Raw genomic sequence first — 24,135 nt, forward strand, 5'->3', positions numbered from 1 at the left:
ACAAGTGGGGGAGGGGCAGACAGAGACGGAGACACAATCCAAAGCAGGCTCCAGGCTCTGAACTGTCAGCACAGAGCCCGATGCTGGGCTCAAACTCACGAACCGCGAGATCATGACCTGAGCTGAAGTTGGATCCTCAACCGACAGCCACCCAGATGCCCCGAATATCTTCTTTCTCTCATACTCCCCAAGTGTTTCAGGAGGCTACAGGCTGGTTTTACTCTTGTAGTTCCAAAAATTTCTGGAACCCCTTTCTTTTGGAATTGTCTTTCAGAATCAGTTTGATAGCCATGCAGGAAATTCTTTAGGTATTTATAGTCACAGGACTTGCCTTTTTTTCAGCTCAACGTTTTTCTCACTTCCTACATGAGATCCTCATTTTGTCCTACTTAGTTTTACCATTCCCATCCTGTCTCCCTTTCCCAAGCCCATATCTCTCATCTGAGAAACTCCAAACTACTTAAAGCTAGTAGTAGGAAGAGAGGCGGTAGGGGGCTCTACTGTTGCCAGCATGATGTGAGGCCCCTTGAAAGAGCAGCTGTGTGGGTCAACGTGGCAAGAAGTGTGCGGTGATCTGCTCTGGGGATAAGGGAATAAAACAAGGGAGTTTTAATTGTAATATATCAGGAAGCATGTAATCTGGGGTTCATAAATTATTTTGCTCCCTTCTGTAAGTGGAAGTAGGAATGCACTAGTAGAAAAAAGTATTTCCAGTACTGGACAGATATAAACTGCCTCCTAGACAGCTTTTGCCACTGACCTCATTGTCAGGCTGTACAAAATTTTGGCAAGAAGAAAAACAGAACTATGCTTGGACTCATCTAAACATCTTGCATTCCCAGAACTCCCTAGTCTATTTGTGCTCTGTGGCTGAGACAGCCACGCACAATTTAGGTGAGAAATCCCTTGATTTTTACCACCTCTTTACAGTTTGTCATACCTCGGGGTATGGGGGTTTGTTGTTTGTTTTACTCTATAAAAAGATAATTCAAAATGCCTTTTCTCTCTTTTATTTATACATAGATGGTGTATTGGCATTTCCCCCCCCAATGAAACTGTTCATTTTTCTGATTATATATGGTAATTTTTAAGAATCAAATATGTAAAATGTAATGAGAAAACAAAACGGAAAGGGAAATCTGAGTTTAGGAGTCCTCATGTTCTAGAAAAAAGAACATTTAGGCCTTCTAAGATGTAAAAAATTAAGAGTAGAAAAGCATAGAAATAGAATATGTAACTTACAAATCTGAAGAGAGGAATAATGAGAACTTAATAAATCCAACAGAGATCAGGGAAAGTGAAAAGTGCAGAAAAACTCTACACTTTATTCATATTTCACTACTTTCCCCACAAATGTCCTTTTTCTGTTCTACGATCCAATCCAAGATACCACATTGTATTTAAACCAACAATGTTCTTTTTAACAAATTTTTTTTTTCCAGTCCAGGATCCAAACCAGGATTACCATTGCATTTCTTTTTTCCTTTTCTTCCTTTTCCTTTTCTTTCTTTCTTTCTTTCTTTCTTTCTTTCTTTCTTTCTTTCTTTCTCTCTCACAAAGAGCATATGGATTTATGTATTTATTTAATTTATTTCTTTAGTGGCATAACTTTATTTTTATTTTTTTTTTAATATAATTTATTGTCAAGTTAGCTAACACACAGAGTATATAGTGTGCTCTTAGCTTCGGGAGTAGATTCCCATGATTCATCACTTATATATAACACTCAGTCCTTATCCCAACAAGTGCCCTCCTCAATGGTCATCACCATTTTCCCCTCCCGGCCCCACCGTCAACCCTCAGTTCGTTCTCTGTATTTAAGAGTCTTGTGATTTGACTCCCTCTCAGTTTTTTTTCTCTCATACTATTTTTTTTCTTTCCCTTCCCCCATGGTCTTCTATTAAGTTTCTCAAATTCCACGTATTAGTGAGAACATAGATCTTTCTCTGACTGACTTATTTCACTTAGCATAATACCCTTCAGTTCCATCCACATTGTTGCAAATGTCAAGATTTCATTTTTTTCATTGCCAAGTAGTATTCCATTGTATATATATACCACATCATCCTGATCCATTCATCAGTTGATGGACATCTGGGCTCTTTCCATACTTTGGCTATTTATAGCAGGGCTATCAACATTGGGGCTATGAATCAGCACTCCTGTATCCTTTGGATACATTCCTAGTAGTGTATTCCTAGTAGTGTTACTGCTGGGTCATAGGGTGGTTCTATTTTTAATTTTTTGAGGAGCCTCCACACTGTTTTTCAGAGTGGCTGCACCAGTTTGCATTCCCACCAACAGTGCAAGAGGGTTCCCCTTTCTCCACATCCTTGCCAACATCTATTATTGCCTGAGTTGTTCATTTTAGCCACTCTGACCAGTGCAGTGGTATCTCAGTGTGGTTTTGATTTGTATTTCCTTGATGATGAGTGATGTTGAACATCTGTTCATGTGTCTGTTAGCCATCGGGATGTTCTTCTTTTGAAAAGTGTCTATTCATGTCTCCTGCCCATTTCTTCGTTGGATTATTTGTTTTTCAGGTGTTGAGTTTGATAAATTCTTTATAGATTTTGGATTATAACCCTTTATCCAATATGTCATTTGCAAATATCGTCTCCCATTCCGTTGGTTGCCTTTTAGTTTCATTGTTTCCCTTGCTGTGCAGAAGCTTTTTATCTTGATGAATTCCCAATAGTTCATTTTTGCTTTTATTTCTCTTGCCTCTGGAGACGCGTTGAGTAAGAAGTTGCTGCAGCTGAGGTCAGAGGTTGTTGACTGTTTTCCCCTATAGCATTTTGATGGTCTCCTGTCTCACATTTAGGTCTTTCATCTATTTTGAGTTTATTTTTGTGTCTGGTATAAGAAAGTGGTCCAGTTTCATTCTTTTGCATGTTGCTGTCCAGTTTTCCCAGCACCATTTGCTAAAGAGACTGTCTTTTTTCCATTGGATATTCTTTCCTGCTATGAAAGATTAGTTGGCCATACATTTTTTGGTCCAATTCTGGGTTCTCTATTCTGTTCGATTGGTCTATGTGTCTGTTTCTGTGCCAATACCATACTGTCTTGATGATTACGGCTTTGTAGTACAGGCTAAAGTCCGGGATTGTGATGCCTCCAACTTTGATTTTCTTTTTCAACATTACTTTGGCTATTCAGGGTCTTTTCCCACTGCATTTCTTTAGATTCCCTTAATCTGAAATAATTCCTCATCCTTTCAACATCTCTTATGACTTTGTTATTTTTGGAAAGTACAAGCCAGTTATTTTGTTGAATGTCCCTCGTGTTTAGTTGGTCTGATGTTTTCTCATAATTAGATTCAAGGAATGCATTTTCGGCAAGCATATCACATAAGTGATATTCTCAACATTTCAGGACAGGAGGCACAATGTTGACTTGTTTCATTACTGGTAATTTTAACTTTGATCACTTGGTTAAGGTGGCATCTACCAGGTTTCTCCATTGCAAAATTACCATTTTTTTTCCTTTGTAATTAAGTAATTTGTAGGAGAAATATCCTGTTTTTCATCAAAAATTTATTAGTATCAAATAAAATACAAGTGCTCCATGAGAGCTGGAATTTTCATCTGTTTTGTTCATTAGTACACACCTAAATCAATGCCTGGTACATAACATGAGCTTGATCAACATGTTTTTGTTGAATGAATATTAGATATATGCTTACAATAAGGCCTGATAGTATACACACATTTTATTTTATGTTTATTTATTTTTGAGAGAGTATGAATGGGGGAGGGGCAGAGAGAGAGAGAGAGAGAGAGAGAGAGAGAGAGAGAGAGAGAGAGAGAGGGAGAGGGAGAATCCCAAGCAGGCTCCGTGATGTCAGTGTGCAGTCTCACTCAGGGCTCAACCTCATGAACAGTGAGATCATGACCTGAGCCAAAGTTGGAGGCTGAACGGACTGAGCCACCCAGGTGCCTCCACACATTTTATTTTAAAGGGCAGGGGCAGAGGATTGAGGTAAAAAGATCTGCAAAAAACAAAAAACAAACAAAAAACCATGTAAAAGAGAAAGTGTCTCAAACCCACTCTGGGCAAAAGGGTTTTGTTTTTGTTTTGCACACTATAATTCATGGGGAAAATTATCATTCTGGGAGAAACTATCATTCCTAATAAGAAATTTTAAAATGGCTTTCATTGATTAAGACTTGGTCTAGAAAGTAGTCATTTCCCCACCTTGATTCCTGAGAGATACACTCTCCTTTTTGTAGCTAGCCAAAAATGATTAGGTAATCCTTCTCTTTTCCTTTTATAAAGTCTTTTCCCTGAGTGAAACTTGAAATTGGACTGCCAATGTTACTTTACAGCAAGACCGTAATAAAAAAGACTGAAACTTACTCATAATTAGGCTGTCTGAAGTAAGAATCTTTTTAGCAGGGCTCTAATACATTAAACAGTTAATATTTAAAAATTATTTAAAATTAAAACATATTTATGTTATTCCTGTGTTGCTAAAATAAGTTTGTTTTTAAAAAGAAAATGAAAGAAGAAATCACATTTGGCCATGATACATATTCCTTTCAATAAATTACTGTTTCCTATTTGCCATGTCGATATGCTATATATTTTCCATATGTCATCTCTATATAAATAACTCAAAATTACATACACGCTTCTCTTCAATATAACCAGAGCGCTCCATGAAGCTCAAGTGCCACCAAACTAGAAATTTCCACCAGATGAAGGGGAAACCCCTAAGGCTTTGCCGACATAAATTCCACGAGCCTTGTGGGAAATGTAGTCTCAGGTGGCTTTGCCGGGAAGACCCCGCGAAATCTCGGCGGGTTGTTATTCCCGCGCACGCGCAGGAGGGGCCTCCGGAAGTGGCCTATGTTCCTCGGCGTGCTTGGGTGCTGAGCTGCTAGTGATCGTGAAGGGCTGCAGGGACAGTTGAAGGGCAAAGACCGGCGTGTTGGTTCATGCAAAGGAAATAAAAACTGTAGGTAACCCCGCTGCACGGTAGCATGTGACTCAGAAAGCCGAGGAAGGACGAGGCTCCCGCTGCCCTGGGGGTGGAGCCCAGGTCTGGCTGGGGTGCGGCGGATCTGTTTGCGTCGCCGTGTTGTAGGTGCTGTGCACTGCGTAGGGAGCCCACGCCTGGGCGTTGAACTGCCCTTCACCTTATTCTAGGAGCCTTTTGACTCTCAAACTGCAGTGAACCCCCTCAAGGTGGCGGAGACGAGAGCCAGCATATCGAAAGCCAAACACTGTTAAACACTTTTCAAAGTGCATTTATTTATCATGGTTACTCAGCGTTGTTAAGTGTCCTCATCATTTCACAGAGAGATGTGGAGTTACCTGCTTCAAAGCACACAGCTAGTAGTAAGTGGAGGAGATGGTGTTCAAACCCAGAGCAGTTTTACCTGAAATTTCATTCCTTTTTGCAGCATAGTACTCTGAAACAATAAAGTTAGTTTGTATTCTTTCAGAGGAGTGAATGTTAAGTGAATTTCGACCTGGGATCATTGTTGTTTGTTTGTTTGTTTGTTTGTGTTTGAGAGAACCCTTAGTGTCTCTGCAGGAAGACTGTAATTGAACCTGTGGGTCCTTCTTGCATGTACCTGCCTGTTTCAGTTTCCAGCAGCCCTGGTTAAAATCTACACAAGGCCAGGGCGCCTGGGTGGCTCAGTCGGTTAAACGTCCGACTTCAGCTCAGGTCATGATCTCGCGGTCCGTGAGTTGAAGCCCCGCGTCGGGCTTTGGGCTGATGGCTCAGAGCCTGGAGCCTGCTTCTGATTCTGTGTCTCCCTCTCTCTCTGCCCCTCCCCCATTCATGCTCTGTCTCTGTCTGTCTCAAAAATAAATAAAACGTTAAAAAAAGAAAATCTACACAAGGCCAACCTAGGGCCACAGATGATTGTGAGTTTACAGTCTTGGGGCCCAGAGCGAAGGTTCCAGTTGCTTCTCTGTCCTCCAGTCCATCTTTTCTAGAAGAAGGAAAGAAGAAAGAGATTAATCCTGGGAAGACTCTCCTGACCTGTGACTTTTTATCCCATTTCAGGAGAGACAGGAATCATCTTTCATTCCACCTATCTGGTGAGAGTAGAGCTTGACTCATGGCATTACAAGTGAGTGCCTTCAGAGGTGTTGTCCTAAGTGTTTGAGGAGAGAGCTGAGAATTACAGAAAAATGGAGAGTTGGGTGTATGTGGTCAGGCTCCACAGGAGAAGGAAACTCACAGGAGGAAATTGAGGGTATGATCAAGGGAAGGAAGAATCAAGAACTGCTACAGAAGAAATTGTTTCTTTCCTAAACACCTTCTCTCCTCCCCTCCCCATCTGCCTGCCCCAGCCTGTCCTTCTTTCTCTCCTTCTCTCTCCCTCTCTGGGCTCTCACAAACACACATTAGCACCAGTGCATCCCTTTCATTTCCTATTGGTCCATTGGTTCTTTCAAGGCTGGTTCCAAACTGTTGGAGTTGTTACATTTGCCTTTTGGTGTACTGGTTCCCTCTGTCCCCTTGTCTAAATGCAGAAAGAGTTTACGGAGTAATCACAGACTGGTAGCGCCAGAAGATTTTTTAGGCAACTTCTAGTTCTGCTTCCTCATTTTAAGGAGGAATGAAACTAGCCCGGAGATCGCGATTGAGTGCCTGGAACTAAACAGCTTGTTAGTGGCTAAGTCAGGTGCCAGTCCAGTCTTTGATTCCCAGATCGTTGACTTTTTCCTGCCCCACAGTTCATTTGGGCCAAAGTTGCTTAATAAGTTTCTTTTGAAAATGCGTAGCAAGGAGAGAACCAGCACTAAAAGCGGTTCATCCATTAATGCATTCAGCAAACATTTGCTAAGTATCTGATGTGAGCCAAACACCGTTCTGTTGCTTGGTGAGCAAAACAGAGTCCACACTGAGCAAAACAGAGTCCCTTTTCGTGGAAGGAAATAAGCAAAAACCAAATAACCTGTCACCTGGTGGCAAGTGGTATGAGGAAAAGGAGTAAGGGTGTATGGCCTGATGGTGACAGTGAGAGAAGCTGTTTTATATGAGGGGGTCAAGAAAAGCTTCACTGCTAAGTGACATGTCGGCAGAGACCTAAAAGAATTTAGAGAGTGAGGGACGCCTAAGTGGCTCAGTCGGTTAAGCATCTGACTTCGGCCCAGGTCATGATCTCGCAGTTCAAGCATCTGACTTTGGCCCAGGTCATGATCTCGCAGTTCACAAGTTCGAGCCCCACGTCGAGCTCTGTGCTGACAGCTCAGAGCCTGGAGCCTGCTTCGGATTCTGTGTCTCCCTCTCTCTCTGCCCCTCCCCCACTCATACTCTGTCTCTCAAAACAACAACACTACAGTAAACATTAAAAAATAAATAATTTGGGGCGCCTGGGTGGCTCAGTCGGTTAAGCGGCCGACTTTGGCTCAGGTCATGATCTCGCGGTCTGTGAGTTCGAGCCCCACGTCGGGCTCTGTGCTGACAGCTCAGAGCCTGGAGCCTGTTTCAGATTCTGTGTCTCCCTCTCTCTGACCCTCCCCCGTTCATGCTCTGTCTCTCTCTGTCTCAAAAATAAATAAACTTAAAAAAAATTTTTTTTTAAAACATTAAAAAAAATAATAATTTAAGAATTTAGAGAGTGAGCTGTGCAGTATCCGAGTTTTTCCAGGGAAAGAACAGTCCAAGTAGAAGAAATGTACAGAGATCGTGAGTAATCAACCTTGGTATTTTGGAGGAACAGCAAGAAAACGTAAAGTCTGATAGGATGAGCTGTCAGAGAGTGATTGAAAGATTAAAGTAAAAGAGATTAGGGGCACCTGGATGGCTCAGTTGGTTGAGCATCTGACTCTTGATTTCTGCTCAGGTCATGATCCCAGGGTTGTGGATCGAGCCCTGCGTCGGGCTCCACGCTGAGTGTGGAGCCTGCTTAAGATTCTCTCTCTGCCCCTCTCCCAGGCTTGCTCACTCACTCTCTCTCTAAAATAAAAAATTAATTAATTAATTTTTAAAAAGTAGATGAGATTAGAAGAGGTGGAACCAAAATGGTGTAGGGACTTATAGACCTTGGCTTAACGTTTATATGTATATTTGTAAATTGTATATGTATATCTATTTCTTATGTGTATGTGTATATATGTACGTGTATCTGAAAAAGTAATGCTTCATAAAAAATTTAGAAAGTACAAGTATAAAAGTTATGATCCTGCTGTCTTTACAAATAATAATTATTTACATTTTGATATAGGACCGCCAAGATTGTGTGTCTCTGGGTGCATATTTAAAAAAAAACTACAGGGGCGCCTGGGTGGCGCAGTCGGTTAAGCGTCCGACTTCAGCCAGGTCACGATCTCGCGGTCTGTGAGTTCGAGCCCCGCGTCGGGCTCTGGGCTGATGGCTCAGAGCCTGGAGCCTGTTTCCGATTCTGTGTCTTCCTCTCTCTCTGCCCCTCCCCCGTTCATGCTCTGTCTCTCTCTGTCCCAAAAATAAATAAACGTTGAAAAAAAAAAATTTAAAAAAAAAATACAGGGAAGGATCATATTACGTACTTTAATGTACTTTTTTCACCTACAAATATAAATGGAACCTCTTTCCATAACAATATCTTTCTATAGCATTTTTAGAAAAATCAACACCATATTAACGGACATTTAAGCTGTTGTCAGTGTTTTCATATTGTAAGGAATGATGTGAAAACATTACTTTTTATCTCTCCTTGCCTTTTTTATTTTTAAAAATAATTACAATTTTATTGAGTGCTTACCATGTGCCATATATTGTTCTTAATGCTTTACATGTATTAACTTAGTTAATCGTCATAAAAATCCTATGATGTGTACTATTATTACCAGCATTTTGCAGATAAGAGAAGTGAGATACAGAGTGGTTAAGGTAACTCTATCAGGGTCACACTGCTAGTAAGAGGAGTAGCTGAATTTGAACCCAGGCTGCCTGGCTCCAGAGCCCAAACTTTAATCTTTGTATCCGTCCATTTTTATTTCTTTAGGATAAATTTCTGGGTGAAAAGAAATCCTTAGATAAGAAATTAACAATAGGTTGTAATATATCAATGGGAAGAAATGTATACATCTACCCAAGAGAGCACATCCTTGTCCAACTTTCCTATGATCATAGCAGAATTAAAAGTGGACAAGTTGGTGGGGCGCGCCTGAGTGACTCAGTCGGTTAAGCGTCCGACTTCGGCTCAGGTCATGGTCTCAGGGCTGGTGAGTTTGAGCCCCGCGTCGGGCTCTGGGCTGACAACTCAGAGCCTGGAGCCCACTTCGGATTCTGTATCTCCCTCTGTCTGCCCCTCCACTGCTTGCACTCTGTCTCTCGCATTGTCTCAAAAATAAACATTAAAAAATTAAAAAAAAAAAAAGTGGACAAGTTGGTGCTTCCAGAATGTGGACTTGTGTTACTTGTTTGAATAGTCATTCATTTCATTCATCAGTAGCCTATTCTAGCAGGCATATGAGTACTATACTTACTTCTAGACTGGAAAAGCAGAGAAATCCCCCTAGTCTTGTTTTCATAGATCTGCATTCTTTCCCATGAGCACCAGAAAATGACCAATTTCTAGGCAAGACACTTATCCATCTGTCCACCTGTTCATCCATTTATTCATTCAAATTTCACTTTGTTTCCTAGTGAATTTGCAGTGACTTACAAGAATCCATATACTGCAATGGGAAAGTATAAATATATAAGAAACAGGAAAAATATAGATAGAAATTTAAATTGAACACACACTTAGAAAGCTGATATGAAGGTCATAGGGTCTGCGCACTTTAATGTTGAATGCAAATGTGTGATTAATCTTGGTCAGTCAGAAAAAATGTAGCCAATCAATGAATTATTGGTCTTGTCCTAGAGAATAAGGCATAACAATTCCATAGATAAGGTTTGCCTCGCATGTACTATGAAAGAAAAAATTTGATAAGTGTTTATTATGTAGGAGATTTGTTATAAATGCGGTAGGGGTTTTCATATGACCATTTTTGGTGTCCTTTTTATCTAAACATACATGAGGCCAAGGCCATGCTCAGTGAACTTAATATTTTCTCTCCCTTTTTCCTTCTCTTCCTCTGTACCTCCCCATTATATATATATGAATGTATATATATGTGTGTGTGTATATACATGTGTGTATATGTGTATGTAGTGGGGCAATTTGAATATGATTTCGTTCTCTCACAAATTTTAATTCTGAGTCTAGTACATAGTAGTTTTTAGTTACCCTGTATAACTTATTGCAGACTGAGAACAATGAACATAATCAGAGTAATTGCTCTGAATCCCCTCCACTTCCCCCAGCGGTACTCACTACAGGTTAAAGATGAATGTGCCGTTACAGGGATCGGTGACATTCCAGGATGTGGCTGTGGACTTCACCCCAGAAGAGTGGCAGCTGCTGGACTGTGATCAGAGAACCTTGTATTGGGATGTGATGCTGGAGAACTTTAGAAACTTCACCGCAGTGGGTAAGGACAGTGGGTGGTGACTAACTCTTCACTGTAACTGAGCATGTACTCATAGTGCCCTTCCTGTGGGACTTGTGGACATTCTAAAGCATTACGGAGTTTGGCCCTGAATGTCAGTGGTCACAGACTCTTGATCCCCTTTGAGATGAAGCATAAACAGGGGATGTGTGTTTATGCTTCCACCTCCCTCTTCTCCTCTCTGCCCGGGCTCCTACGCTGCCTGTTTTATGTAGGTCCTTGCTTTGTTCTCTTAATTCCCCAAATCCTCATTCTTCTTCCTTCCTAAACGTGATCGCAGATATTTTCTGTGTATCTGGCTCTTACAGTGTAGTCAGATTGTGTGGTTTTCAGAAACAAGGAATGAGGTAAGAGTCTAGAGTGTTGCACTCATAATACTCCGTCTTGGTGGAAGGGAATCAAATCTCAGAAATAGTGAAGAACCATCTTCTCCCCATTTCCCTAACATTATTATTATCAGCGGACTTAGCCTTGTAGGGATTTGAGCTTGGCAGTGATTTTGTTACATTGGACAAGGTTACATTGACTTCATGGTAACCATCAGAATTGACCTTGACCTCAAAATATATAAAGGCAAATGTTGCTATAAACTAGAAGCCTTGTGTTTCAGGTCCCCAAAGTTAATAGAAATCATAAGTGTGGAAACCAAAATGGAAACTTTGAGTTGAAGGGTGTGGTGTCATGGGCAAAGCAGGGTTCTGGAGAGTGTTATATCTAGGAAATTGAAAGAGGTTGTAAAAAGCAGTTAATTTTCAGGACAAAGTCATGAAAAGTGGTAGAAATAGCTGATGATAGACGCAAACAAAAATTTATGGCCGGTCTCTCAAATGTTCCTCTGGGCCTCTCCTTGTGTTCCTGGGTATATGCAGGCTTTGGGGGCTGAATCCTAGCTGGAAGTGGAGTTGGACAGTTTTATACACAGAGGCCTCAGCCGTGATTTGGATGATTTGAGAGGATATAGGAGTGTGCTTACGGGTAAAAGGAAGTTAATGGTTTCATAGTCATTTGGTGGTTGTGTGCAGGGGAAGGAGAAAGAGAGTTGTATGAAGGAAATTAGGAAGATCCTAACAGGATAATCTTGTTTCTTTTAATTTAATGTTTATTTATTATTGACAGAGAGAAAGAGAGAGAGAGCATGGGGGAGGGGCAAAGAGGGAGACACAGAATCCAAAACAGTCTCCAGGTTCTGAGCTGTCAGCATAAGAGCCAGACACAGGGTTCAAACTCATGAACTGCGAGATCATGACCTGAGCTGAAGTCAGTCGCTTAACCGACTGAGTCACCCAGGGGCCCCCAGGATAATCTAGTTTTTAGATGTTGTTGGCCTTGACTCTTATTAAGCTTCTCCAAACCAATCCACATCTTCTCATTTCCCCATGATACTTTTATGTCTTGCTTCTCTGATTACCCTTTCATTTCTCTGACATGGCTCTTCTGTTCTCAGAGCTCAAAACTTTGTGTCCTTGTTAAGAGTGCTTTCTAGCATCCTTTGTCATCGTAACTTTACCTTGTTCCTGTTTCACGTCTTCCACAGGTTGGAAAGTCTTGTTTATAAATAGAAAAAGCTATTTGTCGTTATTGTTTTCCACAAGACCCCATTTCAGCAATTTTTTCTTAAAGCCCAGGGGCAGGGCAAATACAAATTTCTTTTGTTTTGCTGTCCAGAATGGGGAAGTAGACTCCAAGAGAGATTTGTGTGTGTGTGGTAAAAAAACACAGAATAGGAGATCTACCTTCTGGACAGATTTTTATGTGTACAGTACAATTTTGTTAACTGTTCGCACATCGTTGAACAGCAGATCTCTAGATCCTTTTCATCTTGCGTGACTGAAACTTTGTACCTCCTGAATGACAACTCCCCATCTCTCCACCCCTCCCAGCCCCTGGCAACCACCGTTCTACCTTCTATATCTACGTGTTTCACTATTTTAAATTCCTCATATGAGTGGAATCTTGCAGTATTTATCCTTCTGTGACTGGTTTATTTCACTTAGCCTAATGCCCTCAGGGTTCATCCATGTTGTAGCTTATGATACAATTTCCTTCTTTTTTTAAATAGTATGTATGTAGATACTACATTTTCTTTATCCCTTTACCTTTAAAAAAATTTTTTTTAAAGTTTATTCATTTTTGAGAGAGAGAGACAGAGCGCGAGACAGGGAGGGACAGAGAGAGAAGGAGACACAGAATGTGAAGCAGGCTCCAGGCTCTGAGCTGTCAGCACAGAGTCTGACGCGGGGCTCGAACCCACAAACTATGAGATAGATCATCACCTGAGCCGAAGTCAGCCGCTTAACCTACTGAGCCACCCAGCTGCCCCATATCCCTTTACCTTTTATTTTTTTTATTTTTATTTAAAAAAAAAATTTTTTTTTTCAACGTTTATTTATTTTTGGGACAGAGAGAGACAGAGCATGAACGGGGGAGGGGCAGAGAGAGAGGGAGACACAGAATCGGAAACAGGCTCCAGGCTCTGAGCCATCAGCCCAGAGCCTGACGCGGGTCTCGAACTCAAGGACCGCGAGATCGTGACCTGGCTGAAGTTGGACGCTTAACCGACTGCGCCACCCAGGCGCCCCTCCCTTTACCTTTTAATTGACATTAGATTGTTTCTAACTCTTGGCTATCGTGAACAATGCTGCAGTGAACACGGGAGTGTAAACATCTCTAGAAATCCTGTTTTCAGTTGTTTTGATAAATGTCCGGAAGTGGGATTTCTGGATCATATGTTGGTTCCCTTTTTGGTATTTTGAGGAAACTCCATAGTGTTTCCCACAGTGGTTGTACCATTTTACATTCCCACAAACAGTGCACAAGGTCCCATTATCTCCATGTGTTTGTGCCAATACTGGTTATTTTCTGTTGTTGTTATTGTTGTTGTTTATAATAGACATCCTAACAGATGCGAGGTGTTCTCTTACTGTGGTTTTGACTTGCATTTCCCTGATGATTAATGATGTTGAGCATCTTTTCATGTACTTGTTGACCATTTATTTGTATGTCTCCTTTGGAGACAGGTCTATTAACATCCTTTGCCCATTTTTTGCTATTGAGTTGTGGGGGTTCCTTACAGATTTGAGATATTAACCTCTTACCTGGCAAGTGTTTTTTAAACATTTTTTTCTCCCATTCTGTAGGTTGCCTTTTCACTTTGTTGGTTGTCTCCTTTGCTGCACAGAAGCCTTTGGATTTGATGTGGTTCCAGTTGTCTGTTTGCTTTTGTTGCCAATGCTTTTGGAGTCATTCAACAACTCTTGCCAAGACCAACCTGACAAAGCTTTCCCCCTGTGTTTTCTTCTAGGAGTTTTATAGTTTCAGGTCTCACATTTAAGTCTCTAATACATTTTGAGTTGATTTTTGTGTGTGGTGTAAGATTAGGGTCCAATTTCACTCTTTTACATGTGGATATCTGGTTTTCCTAGCACTCTTTGTTGAAGAGACCATCCTTTCCCCATTGTATAGTCTTGGCTCCCTTGTTGAAGACCATATATACATGCGTTTGTTTCTGGGCTCTCTCTTCTGTTCCATTGGTCTAGGTGCCTGTCTGTCTTTATGCCAGTACTATACTATTTTGATTACTGTAATTTTGAAATATGGTTTCAAGTCAGGAAGTATGAAGTCTCCTGCTTTGTTCTCTTTCTCAAGAATGTTTTAATGATTTGAGTCCTTTGTGGTTCCATATGAATTCTATAATTGTTTTTTTCTATTTCTGCAAAAAATACCCCTGGAATTGTATTGAATCTGTAGATCGCTTTGGGAAGTATGGACATTTTTAACAATATTAAGTCTTCTAGTCTGTGAAGTCAGTTTACTTGTCTTTAGTTTCAGCAGTATTTTGTAGTTGTCCATATAGAAGTCTTTCACTTCCTTGGTTAAGTTTATTCCTAATTAATTCTTTCTGATGCTATTATAGAATTGTTTTCTCAATTTCCTTTTTGGATTATTTGTTTTAGTGTATGGAAACACAACTGATTTTTGTATATTGACTTTGCATCCTGCAACTTTGTCAAATTTGTGTATTAGTTCTAAATAGGTGTGTGTGTGTGTGTGTGTGTGTGTGTGTGTGTGTGTGTGTGTGTGTTCTTTAGGGTTTTCTACATATAAGATCATGTCATCTGTGAACAGAGATACTTTATGCCTCCCTTTCCAGTTTGGGTGCCTTTATTTCTTTTTCTTACCTAATTGGTCTAGCTAGGGCTTTAGGACTATGTTGAATAGAAGTGGTCAGAATAGGCATCCTTGTTGATATTATAGACTTTAAAATTTTTCTTTTCCTAACATGAGATTGGAAAGAGTAACTGGGAATGTTTAATTTTATACCTTTTTAGAAGTTATCTGCTTACTTGATGATGCACGAGAGAGACAGGAGGGAAGCAAAGACAATTTTTTGAATCAAGATATGTTCACCTTTAAGAAAACACTGACCATGAAGAGAGTCCAAAATCGTAACCTGAGTATAAAATTTATTTCTTCAAGACAAACACAACATAAATGTGAGTCAAATGGAAAGAGTCTGCAACCTAATTCACACTGGCTTAGTTATAATAAAAGTTATGCCGGAGAAAATTCTTATGAATACAAGGACTGTGGAAAAGCCTTCAAAAACAAGTTTTGTCTTATTAGACATGAGAAAAAAGCACAGAAGGAAAAAAAGCTTTGGCTGCACTGAATGTGGGAAAGCCTTCCAAAAGAGGTCTCATCTTGTTACACATGAAAAAAAGCATACAAGAGAAAAAAACCCTTTGAATTCAATGACTGTGGGAAAGCCTTTAACAGTAAGGGACACCTTATAGCCCATCAAAAAACTCATAGTGGAGAGAGATCCTTTGTGTGCAGTGATTGTGGGAAAGCATTTGTGCACTAAGCACAACTGGTGGTCCCCCAGAGACTTCACACTAGAGAGAAGCCTTATGAATGCCATCCGTGTGGGTAGTTGTTCACTCAGAACTCCTCCTTTACCCAACATGTGAAATCTCATGCACTCGAGAACTCGTTTGAATGTAAAGAATGCGGGAAAACCTTTGATTACAGTTCATCCCTTTATAAACGTTCTAGATTTCATATAGGAGAGAAATCCTACAGATGTAGAGAATGTGGCAAAGCCTCAGTGCTTGTCATGCATCAGAGGATTCGTACAGGCGAGAGACCCCACGGGTGTACGAACTGTGGAAAAGCCCTCATCAAGAAGTCACGTCTCCTTAAACATTACTTAACTCCTACAGCAGAGCAACAAAACAAATGTAGTGCATGTGGGAGATGTTTTAACCGGAAGACACATCTCACTGTCCATTCACTGTAGTGAATGTGGGAGAACGTGCAGTTAGCCTTTTAATAAAGCAGCAAAGAATTAATAATGAGAAAAAAAACACACCAATTGGATGAATGTGGAAAAGCATGTTCTGAAATTCATATTCTGTAAGTGGTACTGCTAATTTTATTGAGAAGATAACAGAAGATTTTGAGTTTACAAGTTGAGAATTTTACTGCATAGCATAAAACTGAAGAAGTTGTAAACAATTTAAAAATCAAGACATCAAGCTGACTATAATTACATATATGTATTGCCCCAATTTATGATTTTTATACAAGTTATACAAGTGCATTGCTTAAGAAATTTGTATAACCATAGGTTTGAAATATGTACTATGCACATTACACGAAATTATATCTGTTATGACGATGGTTGCACAGCATTGTGATTGTACTTAATGCCATGAATTACTTAAAATGGTTAAAATAGTACATTTTATGGTGTGTATATTTTATTGCAAGAAAAAACATATAAATAAAACTTGAAACCAAAACTATGTCTGGTAAAATGTCTGGTAAACACCGTCATTGTCTCTTCAAATCTAAAATCACCATATGCAGAATTGCTAATTATAAGTGAAATCAGTGCCTTATTATGTAGAATGAAGTTCAGTACTATGAATTTTATCTCTGACCATTTCTTGGCACCTGTGAATAGTCGTGGAGGTTTTTACTGAGCCTTCTGGAGCCTCCTTTTAAATAATAGGAGTCAGGGACAGTGATGAAATCTTGTACTGCCTCTGCTGAGCTGAAGACATTGGGTAATCTGTTTTCTTGTCTATGCAGAACACCAAAGCATGTGTGTATGTGTGTATTTAATCCTAATTTACTGGATACTGAAGAAAGAAATCAGCTGTGTTTTGTAATACCCTAAGCACTTAGTACGGGAAGAGAGGCATTTCTTCAGGTAAATAGTCATGTAAATAAAAGCCCATCCTATTTAACTGGCACGGCTACCTAAGTAGGACAGAACCTAGCTCAAGCAGCATGTAACTGAGGTACTTTGTTTGGAAAAATTAGGCATCGTGATACTTTGCAGAAACTTCTGGAAGAAAATTATTACTTTTTTGTTGTGGAAATTGATTCAGAGGTCTCTCAGGCCTGTTTGGAAGTTTCCAGGTGACTAGCATAGGTGTCCAATCCAGCTCTTTGAAAAGCTTTTCTGCTTTCTTGAGCTGCTTACCAGCTCTTGTATAATTTGACATTAGGTACCTTTTGTGTTTTCCTTTTAGAAACACGTGAACCAACAGTGATTTAAGTTTAAGTGTTACTTGATAATGTAAAAAAGTCTTTAAGCCTTACAGTGGTTGTGAGGCTTAGGTACAGACAGCATTGAACTTGAACCTAAATTCACCAAATCAGGTTTTCTCTTGCAAGCAAAGTTGTTGGATTAGATGTGTGAACTTGGAATTGTTTTAATCTCACGAGCATTTTTGCAGGGTGATGATGGGTGAAGACTTACTATACCTGAGTGATTTTCTGAATATCCATCAGATCTAAAGTTAAGCCATGTCTCGCAAAGTTTCCAATACTAAATACTTGATACTAAATACTTAATACTAATACTAAAGCTGAAGTCGGATGCTTAACTGACTGAGCCACCCAGATGTACCTCATTAGAAAAAAAAAAGACATATATAAAATACAGGGGTGCCTGGGTGGCTCAGTCGGTTGGGTGTCCGACTTTGGCTCAGGTCATAATCTCACAGCTCATGAGTTCGAGCCCTGCATTGGGCTCTGTGCTGACAGCTCAGAGCTTGGAGCCTGCTTCGGATTCTGTGTCTCCCTCTCTCTTTGCCCCTCCCCTGTTCACACTCTGTGCCTCTCTCTCTCTCTCTGTCTCTCTTTCTCAGAAATAGACGTTTAAAAAAAAAACATATAAAATACAAAAAAAAATTATTTAATGAAATACCACCTGGAATCTCATTTTTCTGAGAAAACCTTCATTAACATCAGGCCACTGGGGGGAATACAAGGCAAGAGGCACTGGTGAACAAACAAATTGTAAACATGTTGCTAAATCTGAATTTATGTCGGGTCTGAGTAATTTAAATAAGGATTAATTTGGGAGAGGGCTAGAAATAAGGTGAAATGAATATTATACATAATACCATTAGAAAAGTGGGAGGAATCAGGGTTAAAGTCTTCTAAAGTCCATGTTCTGGGATAGATATTAAATTCATACCTTACTGAAGATGCATGACAAAAACTGAAGGCTACCCACTAAAAGAAACACACTATGTCACAAGTCACTAGGGAGAGGAAAGGGAATAAAGAGAACTATAAATGCAGTAGAACACAGGAAAGGAAAACTAAAGCAACAAAGGAAAGGCACAGTGAATAGAAGGCAAAACTCAGGGATGTGTCCAAGTATATCACTAACCACAAGAAAGGCAAATGGATTGAATCACTTATCCTGAGGAATAATAAAGTCTTATATTTTAGGGTTACTTTTTAAAAATTTTTTTTTTCAACGTTTATTTATTTTTGGGACAGCGAGAGACAGAGCATGAATGGGGGAGGGGCAGAGAGAGAGGGAGACACAGAATCGGAAACAGGCTCCAGGCTCTGAGCCATCAGCCCAGAGCCCGACTTGGGGCTCGAACTTACGGACCGCGAGATCGTGACCTGGCTGAAGTCGGACGCTTAACCGACTGCGCCACCCAGGCGCCCCTAGGGTTACTTTTTTAACGTGTCAGAAACACTTTAAAACTTATGTTGCAAAAGGGAGATAATTAGGTGCTCTCCAAAAAATAACAACTAACTAACTAAATAAATCTACCCTATGACCCAGCAATAGCACTGCTAGGAATTTACCCAAGGGATACTGGAGTGCTGATGCATAGGGGCACTTGTACCCCAATGTTTATAGCAGCACTTTCAAAAATAGCCAAATTATGGAAAGAGCCTAAATGTCCATCAACTGATGAATGGATAAAGAAATTGTGGTTTATATACACAATGGAATACTACTTCGCAATGAGAAAGAATGAAATATGGCCTTTTGTAGCAACGTGGATGGAACTGGAGAGTGTTATGCTAAAAGTGAAATAAGTCATACGGAGAAAGACAGATACCATATGTTTTCACTCTTATGTGGATCCTGAGAAACTTAACAGAAGACCATGGGGGAGGGGAAGAAAAAAAAAAGTTAGGGAGGGAGCCAAATCAAAGGAGACTCTTAAAAACTGAGAATAAACTGAGGGTTGATGGGGGGTGGGAAGGAGGGGAAGGTGGGTGATGGGCATTGAGGAGGGCACCTGTTGGGAGGAGCACTGGGTGTTGTATGGAAACAAATTTGACAATAAATTTCATATTTTAAAAAAAGGAGCAAAAAAAAATTAAAAAAAGTAACAAAAAACCCCAATCAATCAATCAATCAATCAAGCTGATACCTTTTTGGAGAAAAGGAAGAAAGAAGGTAAATTGGTGATGTGATTGATTTATTTCATGAACTAATACTATCTCTTGTAACACGAAATGTTTTATTCAAATAATTTTTTTCAATTCTAGAAACTAGTTATAGCTAATAAAGCACTAAGCACGTTTAATTAGTTTAAGAGTTATCTTTATGTTGGGCAGAGAAAGGATTAATGTCTGATTTTTGAGCTAGGCCCTTCACACAGCAGCAGTACAAATGTCTTTAAGGTAGGAATTACTGTTTTCTTTGCATCAGGTTCTCCATCTTTTCTGCATTAAAAAAAATTTTTTTAATGTTTATTTATTTTTGAGAGAGAGACAGATCATGAGCAGGGGAGTGGGAGGGGTAGAGAGAGAGGGAGACACAGAATCTGAAGCAGGCTCCAGGCTCTGAGCTGTCAGCACAGAGCCCAATGCAGGGCTTGAACTCACAAACTGTGAGATCATGACCTGAGCCGAAGTCGGTTGTTTAACTGAATGAGTCGCCCAGGCGCCCCAGTTTGTTCCACTTTAATCAAGAGGGAGAAGGAGATACTTTTTATTCCTCCATCTTTTGTCTTAGCAAAAGAAAGGCCTGAAAATCCATACTTTTCCAAAGCAGAGACTATCAGATTGTTTTTTAAAATCCAAATATAAGCTGCATACAAGATTGAAACCAAATCATTCAGAAAGGATAGAAAATAAAGGAATGGTACAAGATCCACTCAGCAAATAATAGAAAGCTGATATATCAATAATTGCTATAGATCAGGGGTTGCTAAACTTTTCCTGTAAAGGGCTAGATATTAATTATCTTGGGCTTTGTGGGCAATTCAGTCTGTTACAACTACTCTGTTGCTGTAGCATGAAAGCAGCTGAAGACGTGTACACAAATGAGTGTGACTGTATGCTAATAAAACTATTTCCAAAAACAGGCATAAAACCAGATCTGATGTAGATTGCTGACCCCTGTTCTCTTGTATACTGATAATACAGCAGTGAGCAAAAAAGGCAAGATACCAGCATGCGGCCCAACAGTAAACAAATAAGTGATCATCTTAGGTAATGATAAGCAAAACACTTTTTAAAACCTGTAAGGAGATTGAAGATGATAGGAAACTAATTTGGAGTGACTAAGGAAGTCCTCTGAGAAGAGGGAAACTTTAAACAGAGACCTGAATGCAATGAAGGAAGAGCCTTGGAAAGATCCTGCAAGGGTCCTGAGGCAAGAGTGAGTCTAGCCTGTTGCAAATCAGCAAGTTCAGTGTGGCTGGAGGAAAGATGTGGAGATGAGTTCTGTGCATTAGATAGGTGCCAGACTATGTGAGATTTCACTCTAAATGTGATAGGAAGGTTTTGAAGATTTCGAGAAGAGTGGTATAGTCTGATTTACTTTTGAAAACTTTTCCCTGGCTGTGTGTGGGGAATAGACAGTAGGGATGGCAAGAGGGCAAATAGGGAGACCAGGTAAGAGGCAATTGCCCAGACAGTAGATGATGGTGTTTTGGACTAGGGTGTTGGGAGTGGAGATGCTCCTCTGGGGGGCTGGACCGTGTCAGCCAGAGCAACCTTGGAAGCAACGTGTTGAAGAGGGTAGAGCCACTGTCAGTCTGGATCATTGCTACGGTCTGGGTTTTTGTGTCCTCTCAAAATTCCTCTGTTGAAAACCTCATGCTCACGGTGAGGGTATTAGGAGGTGAGGCCTTGGGAAGATGATTAGGTCATTAGGGCAGCGACTTCATGGTTGGGATTAGTGCCCTTAGAAAAGAGGCCCCACAGAGTTCACGAGCCCCTTCTGCCATGTGAGGAAATAAGTCTGCCAGCCTGAAGAAGGTCCTCTCTTGACCATGCTGGCACCCTGCTCTCAGACTTCCAACCTTCAGAACTGTGGGAGATTTCTGTGGCTATAGGCTACCCAGTCTATGGCATTTTGTTATAGCAGCCTTAATGGACTATGTCGCTGAAAACCATGTAGAAAAGAAGCTGCCCACCAACATGGACCACCTGCCTTGTACTGTGAAATGAGGAATAAGGAACTTCTATTTTGGCTGAGCCAAGGCATTGGGAAGTCTATTTGTGACAGCAGTTTAGTCTCCTATAACTGACATAGGGGTTGTCATTGAAATATAGGTATATGCTGGAAATATTGCAGATTCAGTTCCAGACTGCTGCAACAAAGCAAGTCAAATTTTTCTGGTTTTCCAGTACATATAAAAGTCATGTCACACTATATAAGCATGTATATGTATATATATACACTATGTATATTATAGTCTATTAAGTGTGCAATAGCATTATGTCTAACAATATCCACACCTTAATTGAAAAATGCTGCTTGTGGTGCCTGGGTGGCTCAGTCCGTTAAGCTTCCAACTCTTGATTTTGACGCAGGTCATGATCTCATGGTTCATGAGATTGAGTCCCGCGTCAGGCTCCATGCTGACAGCACAGAGGCTGCTTGGGATTCTCTCCCTTTCTCTCTGTCCCTCTCCTGGCTTGTAATCTCTCTCTCAAAATAAATAAATACACTTAAAAATTTTTTCTTAAAAATGCTAATTGTCATCTGAGGTTTCAGCAAATGGTAATCACCGATCTTAGATTATCGTAACAAATATAATAATGAGCAAGTATGAAATTTTGTGAAATTAATAAAATGTGTCAGAGACATGAAGTGCACAGGGGACAACTGGGAGCCATTTTAGAGGCTGCCTGCACATCGAATGTTACAATTTCTGGGGGCAGAGAGAAAAGAAACAGGACAAATCGTGTATTGGCTCTTAAAAGACTCCTTTTGAAAGTGGCATACATTACTACTTGTATTTTGTGGCCAAACAGGTCGCACTGTCACCGCTAAGTTCCAACGGATGGGAAACTGCAGGTCTACCACGTCCTGGAAAGAAGTGGGAATCCAGAATATTTGTGACTACTACAGTCACAGGTACAGAACATGATGTTAACTGGGATTTGTCCTTTAGCCCAGGATGGAAACTAGGATTAAGAGGTGAGGCATCAAGTACCCTACAATATAAAAAGAGCCATAAATAACCGGGGGCCAGACAACCTCTCCACTTCCAGGACTTACTAAAAGGTGGCCAACCAGGCTTCTCCATCTTCAACCATTTTCCCAGACCTGACAATTTCCACTACAAGATTAGTTAGACAATTCCTAACTACAAGATTAGTTAGAGGGGGTGGGGATGGGAACCAGCAGCCATGAATCAGCCTTGGAGAAGCAGCCCCGCGCCTCCCGAGTTTGGCTCCAAAAACCAAGTGAGAAGGTTTCCAAGAGATTCCACGTGGAGATTGGGGCTGCTTGCAAGGAGATTGGAAGCCTGTATAGAATCAGGAAGGAGGAGGGCCGGCCAAATGGACATCACCTTAAGCGTACTGGCTGGAGGCGGGGGACGGGCCCAGTGGGTTAGCAAGGGTCACACTAGGAGGGGCTACGCATCAGAAAACCGTGCAGGACGGACGGCCACCCTGAGAATACCTGCCGGCCCAGTGGAGCCTTTGCGGTGACATTCCAGATAGGACCACCGGCCAAATGAGGGGCACCAGTATCCCCATCTCTTAGCTCCAACCCCTAAGCAGCCAGACTCTCAAGTGCCAGGCGCGGGCCCCGAGGTCCTAGGTGCGGGGCTAGCTTCCACATCGAAGGAGGGAGGCCGTTTTTCCATTGCAGGATCCCAGGAACTTAAATTTAAAAATGACTTTCAGAGCGTCTGGGTGGCTCCAATAGGTAAGCAGATGAGTTGGGCTCAGGCCATGATCTCAGGTTTGTGAGTTCGAGCCCTCCCATCGGGCTCTCTGCCGTCCAGGCAGAGCCCGCTTCAGATCCTCTGTTCCCTTCCCTGCTGGTGCTCTCTCTCTCTCAAATAAACATTTTTTTTTAAAGTGACTTTTCTACCCCCACCTCCGCACCGACAGGGCTGGCCGAGGAACCTCCGCAGACCCTGGGACCACGCAGGTCGGTCACCCGGGGCCTGGGACCGCAGCGGGGCGGTGCGCCGCGGGGTCTTGTGGGAGGTGCCCTGGGCTCGCTCGGCGCAGGCGCAGTGCTGCCGGGGGCGGGCTTGCCCAGGCCGGCGCCGGCAGGTGAGTCCGGGCGGCCCTTCTCATCGCCGCGGTTTCTCGCGGAGAGACTGGGGCTCACAGGGGCACCCTGCGTCAGCAGGAAGATGGAGATCGGAGTGCGGGTGCGATGGAGGGACTTGAACCTCCAAATCACGGGCCTCGGGAGCTATGGTCCTGAAAAGAATATGCTGCCGAGATTTGGCTGTGGAGGGTGGGAACCTTCCAGGTACTCTAACGCACTCCGGCTGGCCCTACTTATCTCCGACTGGGGTTAGTGGCATCTGCCGCCCCAGTGGCTCCAGGACCCCTTTCTCTTTCCGAGTCCAGGTTTGGCTCCACAACCCTGTGCCGGCCGCTCGGGTCTGAGCGCGCCCCCAGGTCTGGCCCGCGATCCAGCGTCTCCCCACAGAGCAGTGTGCCCCGGGGGCCTCCCCTCTTTGGTGCCTCAGGTCTCCTGCTTTGCCATTCCTGTGTCCAGTGGTCCCTAGCCTGAGTTCCTGCAGGTATGTATCCTGAGAGGTGCTTAGCGTTAACTTTGACCCCGGCTGGGTTTCCGGAGACTCTTGCTGGAGGGTACAGAGATTTGGAGCCCAGGACAAAGATGCCAGTCGAGGACAAGCTGTAGGAGCCAGCTTGTCCTGAGCCAGTAGGAGCAAGCCATGCTGTAATGAATGAAGGCCGCAGCTCCACAGCAGCTGGAACCCATCCTTGAGAGGGCACACCTGGGACCTGAGCCCTGCCAAAACTGAGCCAAGACTGGGGTGTGGAGGAAGACGGGATTTTGGAGCTGCTGGGGCTGCAAGTCTTGGGTCACATGACCACTTGCGGAGAACAGGGAGAGACCGTGGAGGTTTTGACTCAGAACAGAGGAAAGACGAGTTAGCTGAGATGGTGAACCATCTGCAG

General features: G+C 41.8%; 1 long non-coding RNA gene across 1 annotated transcript; it reads left to right on the forward strand.

Annotated features, from left to right (window-relative positions):
• The first annotated feature begins 4,832 nt into the window (after positions 1–4,832).
• Positions 4,833–16,246, forward strand: LOC115521262. The gene is made up of 3 exons (XR_003971008.2): positions 4,833–4,960; positions 10,302–10,428; positions 14,775–16,246. It is a non-coding gene; the product is annotated as an uncharacterized LOC115521262 (long non-coding RNA).
• The last annotated feature ends 7,889 nt before the right edge of the window (positions 16,247–24,135 follow it).

The sequence above is a fragment of the Lynx canadensis genome, chromosome C1 (genome assembly GCF_007474595.2).
Source record: "Lynx canadensis isolate LIC74 chromosome C1, mLynCan4.pri.v2, whole genome shotgun sequence".
In the NCBI taxonomy this organism is placed as follows: domain Eukaryota; kingdom Metazoa; phylum Chordata; class Mammalia; order Carnivora; family Felidae; genus Lynx; species Lynx canadensis.